Source organism: Copadichromis virginalis, linkage group LG3 (genome assembly GCF_057382275.1).
Source record: "Copadichromis virginalis isolate Kocher_CV1m ecotype Utaka linkage group LG3, C_Virginalis_male_GT1.1, whole genome shotgun sequence".
Classification (NCBI taxonomy): Eukaryota; Metazoa; Chordata; class Actinopteri; order Cichliformes; family Cichlidae; genus Copadichromis; species Copadichromis virginalis.
The window spans coordinates 22,661,772-22,675,786 of NC_140620.1; the positions used below are offsets into that span (position 1 = coordinate 22,661,772).

General features: G+C 39.0%; 1 pseudogene; it reads right to left on the reverse strand.

The window, feature by feature from the left end:
* Nucleotides 1–221: 221 nt before the first annotated feature.
* Nucleotides 222–4,006, reverse strand: LOC146713461 (ladderlectin-like; annotated as a pseudogene).
* Between the last annotated feature and the right edge of the window lie 10,009 nt (nt 4,007–14,015).

A 14,015-nucleotide genomic window follows, 5' to 3' on the forward strand; every position in this document is an offset into this window, starting at 1 on the left:
TTCATTCTGGAGAATAAAGATTTACTAAAAGCATTCTTTCCATTGCACATTCAGTTTGCTCCTGTTGAAAGAGAAAACCACTTTATGTCACTTGTCGTGTCGTTCCTTATATAGCGTTACAGCAAAGAAAAAGAAGTAAAGATGTAAAATGGGATTTTTCAAGGGGGATATATGAGATCATTTGCTTCTTTGTCCAGTGAACCATACCATCATGCCAGGAATTATCTTCTTTTCCAGACGCAGACATATGGGTATCGGTAGTGACAGTAGATATCGTTCATGCACTTGTGTCCTTTAAGCACCAAAAACCAACATTAAGTGAAATCATGATAACATGAACACATACTTATTTGTACTGAGGATAAGATTTCGTTTTTTATGACAGCAAACCACCTTTTGACTATAGTTTCACAACATATATAAATACATAAATATATAGATATCATTTGATATATACATATATATTCATATTTAATGAAATACCACAATGTTTTGTTATGTAATATTAACTGAAAGATACTGTTATTTTGAACTGAAACAACCAGTATAAGTATTTGACACACCAAACAAGTCTGGATACCCCCAACATCAGCATTACACTTTATTCATATACTTACTTGACCAGTTCATGTGCATGCAGTGCTCACTGCGGCGAGCATTGTTAGGCTCTCCGCGGCGAGCATTGTTAGGCTCTCTGCGACACCAGTACGTAAAACTGAAAGGAGTTCCATCGATCCAAAATCAATGATGCTCCTATAAAACAGAACAAAATGGACAATAATGCATTTAAAACTATGTACATAAATAGAAAATTATCAAAGTAAAATGCTTGATATGCAAGCCTTTGTTTCATGATCAGTAATATACCTTCTGAGCATCAGAGCCTCCAAGCCATGTAATTGGGTAACTGTGAGTGGCACGATATATGACCCTTTGAATCACCCGGTACTCTCTGAGGTTGCGTACAGATGCCAGGTTTGCATGCATAGACTGACAGTGTCTCTGTAGTGCAGATCAACAGACACCAGAAATTTCAAAGAAAAAAAAAGCGATTTAACCAAGCTGGACTTTATAAAATATTAAAGGGAATTAACAGAGATGGGACAAATGAAAAAATCCAAATCACTGTTTTTACCTGAGCATGAGCCCAATCCAAACGATAGGGAAAATAGCGGTAGTATCTGTTGCCATACTTATACCAACCCCGATACTTGTACCAATACCATCTCTTCTCAACAAGATGTTCTTCTGATGACAAGGAAATAATACTTGAGTAAAAGTAATTAAGGATTTTAAAGTGTACATATTTGTTGGTGTATTTTAACATATTGGTTATATGTAACATTTCTGGAAATATTTTCTCTCCAGGGCCTCAAAACAACTTTGTGCTGAAGATTTAACTGCACATAAGCAGGATATTGATGTGATGCTCTTCTGTTCAGCGTCACAGAAATGGGATTAATTTCAGTGAAAATCCCGAAAATGTTGACCAACCTGATGGCTTTGCCTCTGTCCCACCATCTTCTGGAAGAGCAGGACAAAGTAAAACATTTAACCGTCAAAGTTGACAATTATATTCATACTGTTATTTGTATGATTAGTTCACACATACAGTGGGGCAAAAAAGTATTTAGTCAGTCACCGATTGTGCAAGTTCCCCCACTTAAAATGATGACAGAGGTCAGTAATTTGCACCAGAGGTACACTTCAACTGTGAGAGACAGAATGTGAAAAAAAAATCCATGAATCCACATGGTAGGATTTGTAAAGAATTTATTCGTAAATCAGGGTGGAAAATAAGTATTTGGTCACCTCAAACAAGGAAAATCTCTGGCTCTCACAGATCTGTAACGTCTTCTGTAAGAAGCTTTTCTGTCCCCCACTCGTTACCTGTATGAATGGCACCTGTTTGAACTCATCATCTGTATAAAAGACACCTGTCCACAGCCTCAAACAGTCAGACTCCAAACCAGAGGCGGAGCCAGACATTTGAAACACCCGGGGCTTAGCCCTAAAGGGTAGTATGCATGTGGAATTATTATTTTAGAAATGACTGAAAGATTAATAGGCTCTGTTTTGAGTTTTGTTCAAAAAAAGAATGACTTCATATAGGAAAAAATATATCACATATGCAGGACACCATCAACTAGTTTTTTAATTAAGCAGCAAGGCAGAACAAAATCGGGGCTGTATCAAGACACGAGGACTAAACCCCAATTCAACCAGACCCAGAACTGATCTGGAATTAAAACAGGACTACAACAGTTCAAAATCAGGACTACTGAGGACTTAACCAAGACAGAACCAGAATCAGAACTAGATGATAGCACTAAAAATCATCATAGACCTGCACTACACTTATTTTTTAATTCTACCAAAGTACACTATTTAGATTGAGAAAAGTTTATATAACTATTTGGCCTTGTTGTGCAAACAAGCCTGCATAACTTAATAAATATAGAATTTGAAAAATAACAAACCTAAAAAGAAACACTAGGTACAAGATACATGAGTACCTATGATACGGTGATACTTTTGGTAAACGACCATTTGACTAACATGTGTGTCTCACCTGCTCTTGTTCCACCTCTGTTCTGTCCTCATTCTCCTCTCTCTCCCTCTCTGTTCCTCTCTCTCACCCTCTCTGTTCCTCTCTCTCCCTCTTTGTGCTGACAATCATCAAATATACAGATATTTACAAACTCTTCAGATAAAAACACAAACACTTTTTTAATTGTAACATCAAATCAGACTAAATGTTTATTTTTTTTAGATTGATAAATATAAAAAACACATTTGTTAACTTTAAGAGTAAAGAGAGAAACTATCTGTATTTCTTAATTGCAAATGGCACCAAATTGTATTCAAAATTGAGCCACACTTATGGAGCTCCACAGTTCTTTTCCTGGTGTTTTGGTTGACATCTCTTGATTTTCCCATGTCAAAGAAACAGGCTCTGTGTTTTGCCTTATATGCATCCACAGCTGTGCCACCAGTTTACTCACATGGACTCTACTAACCTATCAGAAGCTTCTTCAGCTCAGAATGGAATCGTCTGGAGTTTCTTATTAATTAACAATAAACTTAGTGTATATGTACTCCTACATTTGATGAAAGTGATAATAAATAGGCAGGTCTGTCTCTCTTTATTCTGACATTTAACTAATTCAAAATATATTTCAATATTTATCCAAAACAAAACAAGTTTACTCTAAATTGATGTTGTACAGTAAAAATGTTTTATGTTTTCTCCCTAAAGTGTATGTAAATATCTGGTTACAAATGTGAATATCCTGCTGTGTACTGAAATCCCTCTTGTTTTTCATAGAAATATACTGAACAACATACAAAGCATAATATATAAAATAACATTTACCTGAGTTTTTTCTTTGAAAGAGCCCTCTAATGTCCATTCTTATATTTCAGTACATAACTGAAACGGATTTAGTCGGGGAGGGTAAGAACTGAAAATATGAAATAAACACACGTAAGATAAGACTCTATAAAAAAAAAAAAAAAGCATTTGTTCAGCTTTTCATTTCGCCATTTGTTGATTCACTTGAAGAGCGAGTAACGTAATATGGGTCAAGTGATCAGTTTCATATCAATCTTTCGTGATAAACCGTCATATTTACATTATTTGTACGGTACGAATGATTTGCTTTGGTACCTGCTCAAACTTAAGCTCTCCTTAGTATGGCTGGCTCCGTTTCTCCAACAGCGCACTCACAGGCAGCAGCTGCCCCGCCCTCTCGCTCAGTCGCTTAGTGCCTGAGCTCAGATCATACCAATATCAGGGGGGATTCACGCACAGTCGTAAATTCCCACAGTGTGCACTATGTGCTTCGAATATTGTGTGTACTTTTTGTTTTATACAGTTGTCAGCCAGGCATCTAACTATGAAAAAAAATTACACTCCAAAAGACCCCGGGCTTCTGACAAAACAACCCGGGCTTAAGCCCAGTAAGCCACCCCCAGGCTCCGCCCCTGCTCCAAACTCCGCCATGGCCAAGACCAAAGAGCTTTCGAAGGACACCAGGAAAAGTATTGTAGACCTGCACCAGACTGGGAAGAGTGAATCTACAATAGGCAAGCAGCTTGGTGTGAAAAAATCAACTATGGGAGCAATCATCAGAAAATGGAAGACATACAAGACCACTGATAATCTCCCTCGATCTGGGGCTCCACGCAAGATCTCATCCCGTGGGGTCAAAATGATCATGAGAACGGTGAGCAAAGATCCCAGTACCACACGGGGGGACCTGGTGAATGACCTGCAGAGAGCTGGGACCAAAGTAACAAAGGTCACCATCAGTAACACACTACAACGGCAGGGAATCAAATCCCGCAGTGCCAGACGTGTTCCGCTGCTGAAGCCAGTGCATGTCCAGGCCCGTCTGAAGTTTGCCAGAGAGCACATGGATGATACAGCAGAGGATTGGGAGAATGTCATGTGGTCAGATGAAACCAAAGTAGAACTTTTTGGTATAAACTCAACTCGTCGTGTTTGGAGGAAGAAGAATACTGAGTTGCATCCCAAGAACACCATACCTACTGTGAAGCATGGGGGTGGAAACATCATGCTATGGGGCTGTTTTTCTGCCAAGGGGACAGGACGACTGATCCGTGTTAAGGACAGAATGAATGGGGCCATGTATCGTGAGATTTTGAGCCAAAACCTCCTTCCATCAGTGAGAACTTTGAAGATGAAACGAGGCTGGGTCTTCCAACATGACAATGATCCAAAACACACCGCCCGGGCAACAAAGGAGTGGCTCCGTAAGAAGCATTTGAAAGTCCTGGAGTGGCCTAGCCAGTCTCCAGACCTCAACCCCATAGAAAATCTGTGGCGGGAGTTGAAAGTCCGTGTTGCTCGGCGACAGCCCCAAAACATCAGTGCTCTCGAGAAGATCTGCATGGAGGAATGGGCCAAAATACCAGCTACTGTGTGTGCAAACCTGGTAAAGACCTATAGTAAACGTTTGACCTCTGTTATTGCCAACAAAGGTTATGTTACAAAGTATTGAGTTGTATTTTTGTTATTGACCGAATACTTATTTTCCACCCTGATTTACGAATAAATTCTTTACAAATCCTACCATGTGGATTCATGGATTTTTTTTTCACATTCTGTCTCTCACAGTTGAAGTGTACCTCTGGTGCAAATTACTGACCTCTGTCATCATTTTAGGTGGAGGAACTTGCACAATCGGTGGCTGACTAAATACTTTTTTGCCCCACTGTATGTTACATGTTGGGAATGGGAATGCTCCGGTCTTTCAGATTTGGGTCCACAATAATCAGCTCCCACAGCAACACTTGACAGATACTTGTTCATCAGTGTTATTTTCAGTCTTTCTTTAAGTTTTACTTTTATTTAAAAATAAACTCCATCAATACTTTGTACCTCAAGTTCTTATGAGAGAAATGTCATTAAATTTATTGCAGTATGAGACAGTTTTCTAACTAATGTAATTTAATTTAATTGGTTTATTTTTTTTAAAGCTGTACAATTATGTTTTTCATTTTTGCAGGGTTTTAACGATGAAGGAGAAATTAAAGTTAAATAATGATCAGGAATTCAAAAATATTGCACATGGTAGACACAATTGGGCATACTGGGTTAGGCAGTAAACCATACATCTTGTGAAATAATGTTTGAACTTCAGTTCTGAAAGATTTTCCTTCTTCAGAATATGAGTAAGGCTGTTGGCTAATTGATGATACCATGATAATATCTTTATCTGCCAGTCACAGGCTTAGATGTGCACTTTTTTTTTCAACCTAGTTTGACTTTTGAGAACAGTAAATACTTTAAATATAACCTGTTTACACAAAAGTTGATTACATATCCTTACGTGACCAAACTGTACACAAAACAACATGTTCTAAAAGAAAAAATGACCTTTAAATATTTTTAAATTTGATGCTTTCATAAATGTGTATGTATGTGTTTCATTTTATTTTTCTTTATTTATTTTCCCTTAGGTCTGGAAATGTAAGTATAGTTTGGTGCTTGTGTTTTCCTACATGAAATAGTTTGGGGATTTTGACCTAAAGGTCAAATGGAAGAAGAGCTGTAGAACGGTTTGAACAGAACCAGGAAATATTTATGTTTTAGCAAGGTTAGTGAGGTTTTAACAAACACTGATGTGTTTTGAAATTCACAAGGCTTGTGAAATAATCAGTGTTGGGACTAACGCGTTATTAAGTAACGCGTTACAGTAACTACGTTATTATTGTGGTAACGAGCACGGTAACTAGTTATTATGCCAAAATCAGGAACACGTTAGTCGTTACTGGGATTTAGATAGGGTCGTTACTCGTTACTTCGTGTGGTGGCTATCGCGGAGCTTCCACAGATTCAGTAACATTAGCAAGTGGTGGAGGCCAGCAGGTGGAGGAGGGAGGAGAGACCCGAGGCGGCCCCCGGTCCGAGTGTGAACTGAACTTCAGGTAAGAAGTTATGACCTGCAGTCTCTCTGGGTCAGATATGAACCAAGTTTAGGTGGAGTTTATTTTCGTTATTCTGACTTTTTCCGTACTGCGTGCTAGCTAGCATGACGGAGTTTCTATACAGCTGGGTGGTGCTATGAAGTTAATGATGTTGAACTTTATTTTGTTCATAAGTTATTAGAGTTGCCAACCGTCCCGTCTGGTATTCAGAGAAAATATTACGCGTTTCTTATTGAGGTGAAAAGGAACAGTTTGTCCCGTAATTCAGCTACAATGAAAAAGGCACAAAGCTGGAGTTATTCTGTGTCTTTGCTGCACAGCTGCCTCTTCTTCTCTCATTCTCCCCTCCCTCTCCCGTTTCTGCTTCAATCATGAAAACTGATCAATGATCAGCTGATCGGCTCTCTTGTTTGTTTATCGCTCACTTTGCGCCGAAAGAGGAAACCAGCTGGTGTCGCGCTAGACAACAGCAGCACGTTTAAGCTCGATCAGCTGTTGTTAGAATTTATTTAATATTAATTTCTAGTATCAGCTGATGTTTGCTGGAGCCACAGCTGTAAAGCTGCTGGTCATGATATGGTTTGGTTATCTGGTGAGAGGGAAACATGAAGATGAAACCAGGAGATGTCCTTACTGAATCATCAGAACTGAACAGGTGATGGAGAAACAGGTTTACCTTTTAGGTGACATGAATGAGTTGAAGTTATGAACTGTTTCTGAGAGACAAATAACACCAGGATCCTTTTTTAGGTAGCTGACAGCTGGTAACTGTGCAGGGGTGGAAGGAAAGGAAATGTTTTGTTGGTTTCAGGCTTTTAAGGATGAAGGACAAAGTAAAGTTCAGGGGCGATCGTGGTTCAAGAGTTGGGAGTTCACCTTGTAATCGGAAGGTTGCCGGTTCGAGCCCCGGCTTGGGCAGTCTCGGTTGTTGTGTCCTTGGGCAAGACACTTCACCCGTTGCCTACTGGTGGTGGTCGGAGGGCCCGGTGGCGCCAGTGTTCGGCAGCCTCGCCTCTGTCAGTGCGCCCCAGGGTGGCTGTGGCTACAATGTAGCTTGCCATCACCAGTGTGTGAATGGGTGGATGACTGGATATGTAAAGCGCTTTGGGGTCCTTAGGGACTAGTAAAGTGCTATATAAATACAGGCCGTTTACCATTTTAAAGTTCAGTGCTGATCAGGCACTCACATATGTTCACGTGGTGGACACAATTGAATATAGTGAGTTAAAGATTAAATTATACGTCTTGTGAAATAATGTTTGAACTTTATCTTTGAAAGACGTTCCTTCTTCAGAATTCTACTAAGGCTGCCGGCTAATTGATAATAGCATGATAAAGAGTTTATGTGCAGGTCACAGACTTAAATATGCTCTTCTAGTAAAAATACCTTAAATATAATTCTTTTCAATGAAATTATGTATCCTGACCCCAAAGTGACCCCAAATATACAAAATAATCAATATGGTCTAAAAAACAAAGCAAGGTTATTGAGGTTTTAGTAAACATTGATATGTCTTGAAATTCAGATAAAGCGAAATAATGTCTGAACTTCAAACACTGTTTCAAAAGCTGTGACTTCTGTAACAGCTAGGGCTGATGATTAATACTGATAATAACCGTGATAATGAGTTTATCTACAATTTAGACTTGGACATCCTCTTCTTGGTTATCTGTTTTCGTTGTATGGTTAAGAAAACATAAGACAAATGAAAGATCCACCAAGCATCAGACATTCATGGTCATTGTTTTCTGAACTGAAACAGGTGGTCCAGTCTTAAAAGATTACTTAAATGCCTATATGACCCATGTAGGATTTACTGATAGGGGACCACTCATAAGTAGCTGATTTTTACTGATCATCTCTGAATCTTGTTTTATTATTGTTTTTATTTCCAATACAACACTAAAAAAGAGACAGGACTGGCATATTAGGAATATTGTTGGTGGATACCCACATAGTGAGAGAGTTGAAGAGTGAGTTGTTTGGGACTATTGTCTATGGCATTAACTGCCCTACACTGAAAAAAAGGGATTGGCCAGCTCTTGGATTTACATAAGCATCTTGCGTGTATTTAACACAATTGCCTCATGCTTTAAAGTTAAGTGTAACTATATAGTGTAGAAACTACATGATATGCAGAGAGGGTAGATTAAATTGTTCATATCATGTTCAAGTGAAGTAAGTCAATAATATAGCAATGTTAAATCCTGCGACACTGCACGGGTTTCAGACTCGCGCTCTTTAGATCGTGGTTTCAGGAAGGCATCCATCTCAGTCAAGTCGAGCAGCCACCTCTACTTTTTTTGGTATACCAAAAAAAGTAAATTGGGTGGTTGTTACATTAAAAAAGTCTAACTTGTAATTTGAACACAATAATTTCATGTTTCTATGAACGTAATTAAATCATGTAGGATTTGCATGGAATTCAAACACTTAATTTGTTCTTGTTGAGACGACCTGATACAATCTAGTAAGAGTGGTTAGTTGCTGAACTCATGAAATTCACAAGATCGCACAAGATTTCAAACTGCAGGAATATCAGTGGAGTTATGAGAGGCAGAGAACTACACACGCACCACGTGCATGCTATTGCTATTTATTGTGGATTAACCTGTCAAGGACAAAAACAAAACAATTCTGCATCAAATACAGGAAATCTTAGTTTTCCTGTGTTTCCTAGATTGTTGGCATGGTGGTTAGTGCTGTTGCTTCACAGTAAGAAGGTCCTGGGTTCAAATCCACATTCTGGCTAGTTTGCAGCAGCTTCTCTCTGGGTATTCTGGTTTCCTCCCACAGTTAAAAGTCATGCAGTTATTAGAGTTAGGGTTAACTGGTGATTCTAAATTACCTGTGAATGTAAGTGTAAATGGTTGTTTGTTTCTATGTGATAGACTGGTGAGGTGTCCAGGGTGTACCCTGCCTCGTAACCTGTTATTTCCCAGCCCTCCTGAAACCCGGAGGATGGTAGTCATTGTAAATCCATTCAATTTTTATGGTAACAAGGATCTAGACTTTGTTGAACATTATGTAATATGAAGACAACATGTAGTATTTAAGTGAGCAAGTAGTATTGGGGTAAAAGTTATTGAATAGTGTTGAAATAAAATGACAAAATTGTGAAGGATTAAAATATTCCAAGAGCTCAACTTACTTCATCTGAACATGTTTCAATCGCATTTTAGGAACACAAAATGCACAGGTTTATTGAATATGAAAAAGTTGTGTTGATTTAACTCAGTTGTTTAATTTTCTGCCAAAGCAAAACATTTGTGTGCAACAAATGTCCATTATTGAATCAAGTAAATCCAACATGGCCTTTTTTTCAGTGTATTACAATACCTTCTCAATAAACCGTGGTAAGAGCAAAACGTCTGGCACTTAAGAGTCTATGCGAATCTTACACTGGTGTCAGATTTTTAAAAAAGCGAGAGAGCTATTGCTAGTGACATTACTTGCTGGTTGGAGACACAAGACCCAATGATGTTGCCGGACACGATTAAGAGAGAGGGTTCAGGAGACAGTCAGCCACGTTCACCTGCATAGAATGAAGGAAATGGTCTCTGAATTCTCTCCAGCTTTAACTAGATGTTAGAACTTCCAGCGGGATGGAGTTGATGTCACGTGGTACCCCGTCACATGGTACCCCGTCACGTGATGTAAACAAACATGGCAGTGCACTGGGCAGCTTGCTGTCCCGGTGACTGTCCTGGTAACTAGACCGGGACGTAACGCACACCGCCTGGTGGAGAGGTTTAATAGGACACTGGCCAAGCAGCTAGCCATCCTTACCTCAGAACACCAGTGGGGCTTCCATCTTTCCCTCACCCTCATGGCCTACAGGTCAGCAGTCTAAGACTCCACCAAATGCACACCTGCCCTGTTTAGGGAGAGAGCTGAGTATCCCTGCCAGGCTGGCTTTCGTCAAGCCCCCTGACACACTGGAGGCACCACCAGGCCTGGACTACTCGAGGAAGCTGCAGCTGGCAAAGGCAGGACTGCGCCAAAATAGAAATTCCAACAACACTACTAAGGGGAGGCCCTTCCATGATGGAGAGCTGGTGTGCGTCCAAAGAGAGGAAAAGGATGTTTTTTTTTTAAACTGGATAGCCACTCAATGGGGCCCTGCAGTGTCCTGGAATGAGTTGGGGAAGTGGTTTACAGGGTGCAGTTGCCTTCTAGAGGTGGAAAGTGGTGTTGCACAGAGACCGAATGGCCCCTTATAGAGGACATTCTCTTCCTCCTTTCCTTGAAGCATTTGTGCAAAGCCCCCATACCCCTCTACAGATGGACTTCCAGCAGGTGCTGCCTTCCCCTCCTTCAGGTTTTCCCCTCTAATCCATATAGCTATTTCTACCTCTCAGAGATTTAGGAGACCTAAGAGCCAACGCAGACTACACCCCCAGCTCAGAGAGTGTGTTTTCACTCGAGGACAAGAACTTATTGTTGGCGAGGCAGTGTAATGATCCTTAAGGTGATTTTATTGTGATGTGTTCACTATTTCTGTTGCACTGTCTCCACTGCATGAAAAAACATTGAGTTCATATATAGTTGTATATATGAACTTTGGCTGCTTATGTTTATAGGACCACCTTGTGTCTTCCTCTTATATATTATATTTTCCCTTGCTGTAAGAGCTCTGTAACACCGAAATTTCTCATCCATGGGATAATAAAGGATTATTCTATTCTATTCTAATGATAAAAACTCTTATGATGATTTGGAGAAAAAAAAACTGATATTGGCCTAAATTAATCTTAAACTGCTAAAACCCAAAGGTAACTTTTTAGAAAATAAACTTGGTGATCAGTCCTTCAGCAATCCAAAGGAAACATCCACTGACAAATGTGAACGGTTTAACTATTTCTTGAAAGCGGAAAAATGGAAGAAATACAAAAAAAAGAACGACAAATTCCTTTACCTGTACTGAACCCTGAGCTGTCTGTTTTTTGTTGTTTTTTTCAATTTTTATTTTAAGAGATCACAGTTAAAGAATTACACAAGATAACATACCACCTGAATTCCTCCACCTGTCAAATCAACACCACTTCCACTGATTTGTGAAAGATGTACCTCTGATTGTTGGTCTACAGTTACTGTAAAATTTTCATTGCCTACTGCCTCTGTCTCAGTGTTTTAAAAATGCAATACTTAAACCTTTTCTAAAGAAAACTGCACTGGTGTCAGATTTTATGATTGATATACTATTAGGGACCCTAAAGCTCCCCTAAAATAGGGTGAAATATATTTTTCCCCCAAAATTAAAAAGTCATGCAACATCAACGGCCCCATCATGTGCCCAAATACTGATACTGCAAGTTAGCATGCAGGTAAAGTAACAAACTATATATCTTCTACTTAATGGAACAGAAATCTAAGTGAAAATAATGTAGTAGAAATAGTGTTGCCAATGAGGCAATCAAACAGTTCATACTGTCTTGAACCTGCCTATGTAGTTGCAGACATGTCTATTCATTGTGATAGGTAAATATGCAGTTAAGCATTAAGCCAAATGCTTAATGCTTACTAATTTATTTCATAATTTGAATTAACACTAATTGGCCTTACTTCAGTCCTCTTTTGGGAGGACCCAGAAATAGTCATTATGTTGCCAGTCTAGATAGGAGCCAGGAACTGGAGCCATGATATTACATGTGCCTGGATAGTTAAAATATATATTTCAGAAACAGGAGCTCACAAGGAGCTGTATTGTACTATACTGGTATTTGGGATGAAAAAATGCCCCTGCAACATTTCAGGGGTTAATGACCACTGTCCTTGGTAATGTTCCAAACAGTAACACCAAACTGTACCTTAGGAAAGAGTCTTGTTGTGGCCAAGTTCGTCCAATTGATGCTTAGGTCTTTGAAAACATTGAGGACAGATGTGTGTGGAAAACCTAAGAGAAAATTAAAGAAATTAAAGTTCATTATAGTTACATAAATTCCAAGATTGCAAATTTATCTAAATGTGTTCAAATCTGAGGTTGAACTGTTTTATCGCTGTGGTGTATAAAAACCAATTGTTTATCTTAAACAAAGTTACTGTGACTCTCTGCATGGCCTGTAGGTAAACTTTAAATAAAAAACTGCAAATATCTGGTCAGGAGCCTTTTTGTCGGTTCCTGCTGCCAACATTTTGGCACTCAGCACCCTCCATACTATGACTCCAACATGATTTATTTTTAACTCTGTTACATAGCAGTACTTTTTTCCTGTGTTTGCAAAATATATTCAATATCATTTTTTTTTCAGTTTCCCCTCACCCAGTTATTTTTAGCACAAACAGACAACTACATGCAGATCATTTTATTATTCAGAATATATTTTCGTATTCATCATATTAGTTAGACTGATATACGAATTAAAGTATTGAGTGTGATTAGTATTATTATTACACATCATATTTAATTATACTTTTGATTAAAATCAGAGATAATTTAATTATGAGCAAAAACACATGTAGATAAACTCTGTTTTAACACTCAGCATCACATTACCCATAAAAAGTATGGATGGCATACTTTAATTTCATTTTTAGATAAAGATGAGTTAGGGCAGTGGTTCCCAAACTTTTTTTGCTAGGCCCCCTTTGTTTTACAAAGAAAAATGTCCGCCCCACCCCCCCCCCCCCCTCCCTCCCCCCAACGCGTGTCCAAGCGTTTTTTTGTTTTTTTTTTACCCTTTTCATACCGCGCCCCCCCCCCCCTGCAATAGCTGTGCTTCTCTAATTTAAAGTAAAGTAATTCAAAATAATACCACAGTTGTGGTACTAGGAGGATGAGGGGTAGCACTGGCAGCCGCCAGTATTTTTTATTGACTAGGGAGTTTAGAGAAATAGGGATTTTATATTGGTTGTTCTCTGTGTGCAGAGTAATTACTCAATATCATCCCCCATGCTAACGCTAACCTCAGAACTGTGGGATGATTCTTTATGTCCTCATGGGTAAAACCTTAGAATTGAAATAAGGAGTACATTCTGTTTCACATGATCGTATGGAAGGAATGGAGTCACCTTAGACAAGCTTACTTGCTTCTAGTCGCCACTATTTTATGCGCAGAATTAGAGTAAAATCCTTTATTCCCTCGACTATTGTTTCTTGATCTGTGCTTTGACAGGCAGCAGTGTTTTTGATTGGTGTTTAAAAATTGCAGGTTGTATAAGTTACCCCCTCTAACTGCATGTTTGTGAACTTTGGGAGGAAGCTGGAGTACCCAGACAGAACATGCAAACACCACACACGTTATCTGTGTCAGGTGGTGGATTTGAAAGTGGTGAGGCAACAGTGCCAAGCACTGCACCACCATAGTTAGTGAGATCAGGTTGATTGGTTAGTATCACATTCAATTCAAAATCCTGCTGCTCACCTTCCGAATTATTAACAATATATCTCCAAGCTACCTCATTGAGCTACTTATTAGAGGGAGTGCAGAATTATTAGGCAAGTTGTATTTTTGAGGAATGATTTTATTATTGAACAACAACCATGTTCTCAATGAATCCAAAAAACTCATTAATATCAAAGCTGAATGTTTTTGGAAGTAGTTTTTAGTTTGTTTTT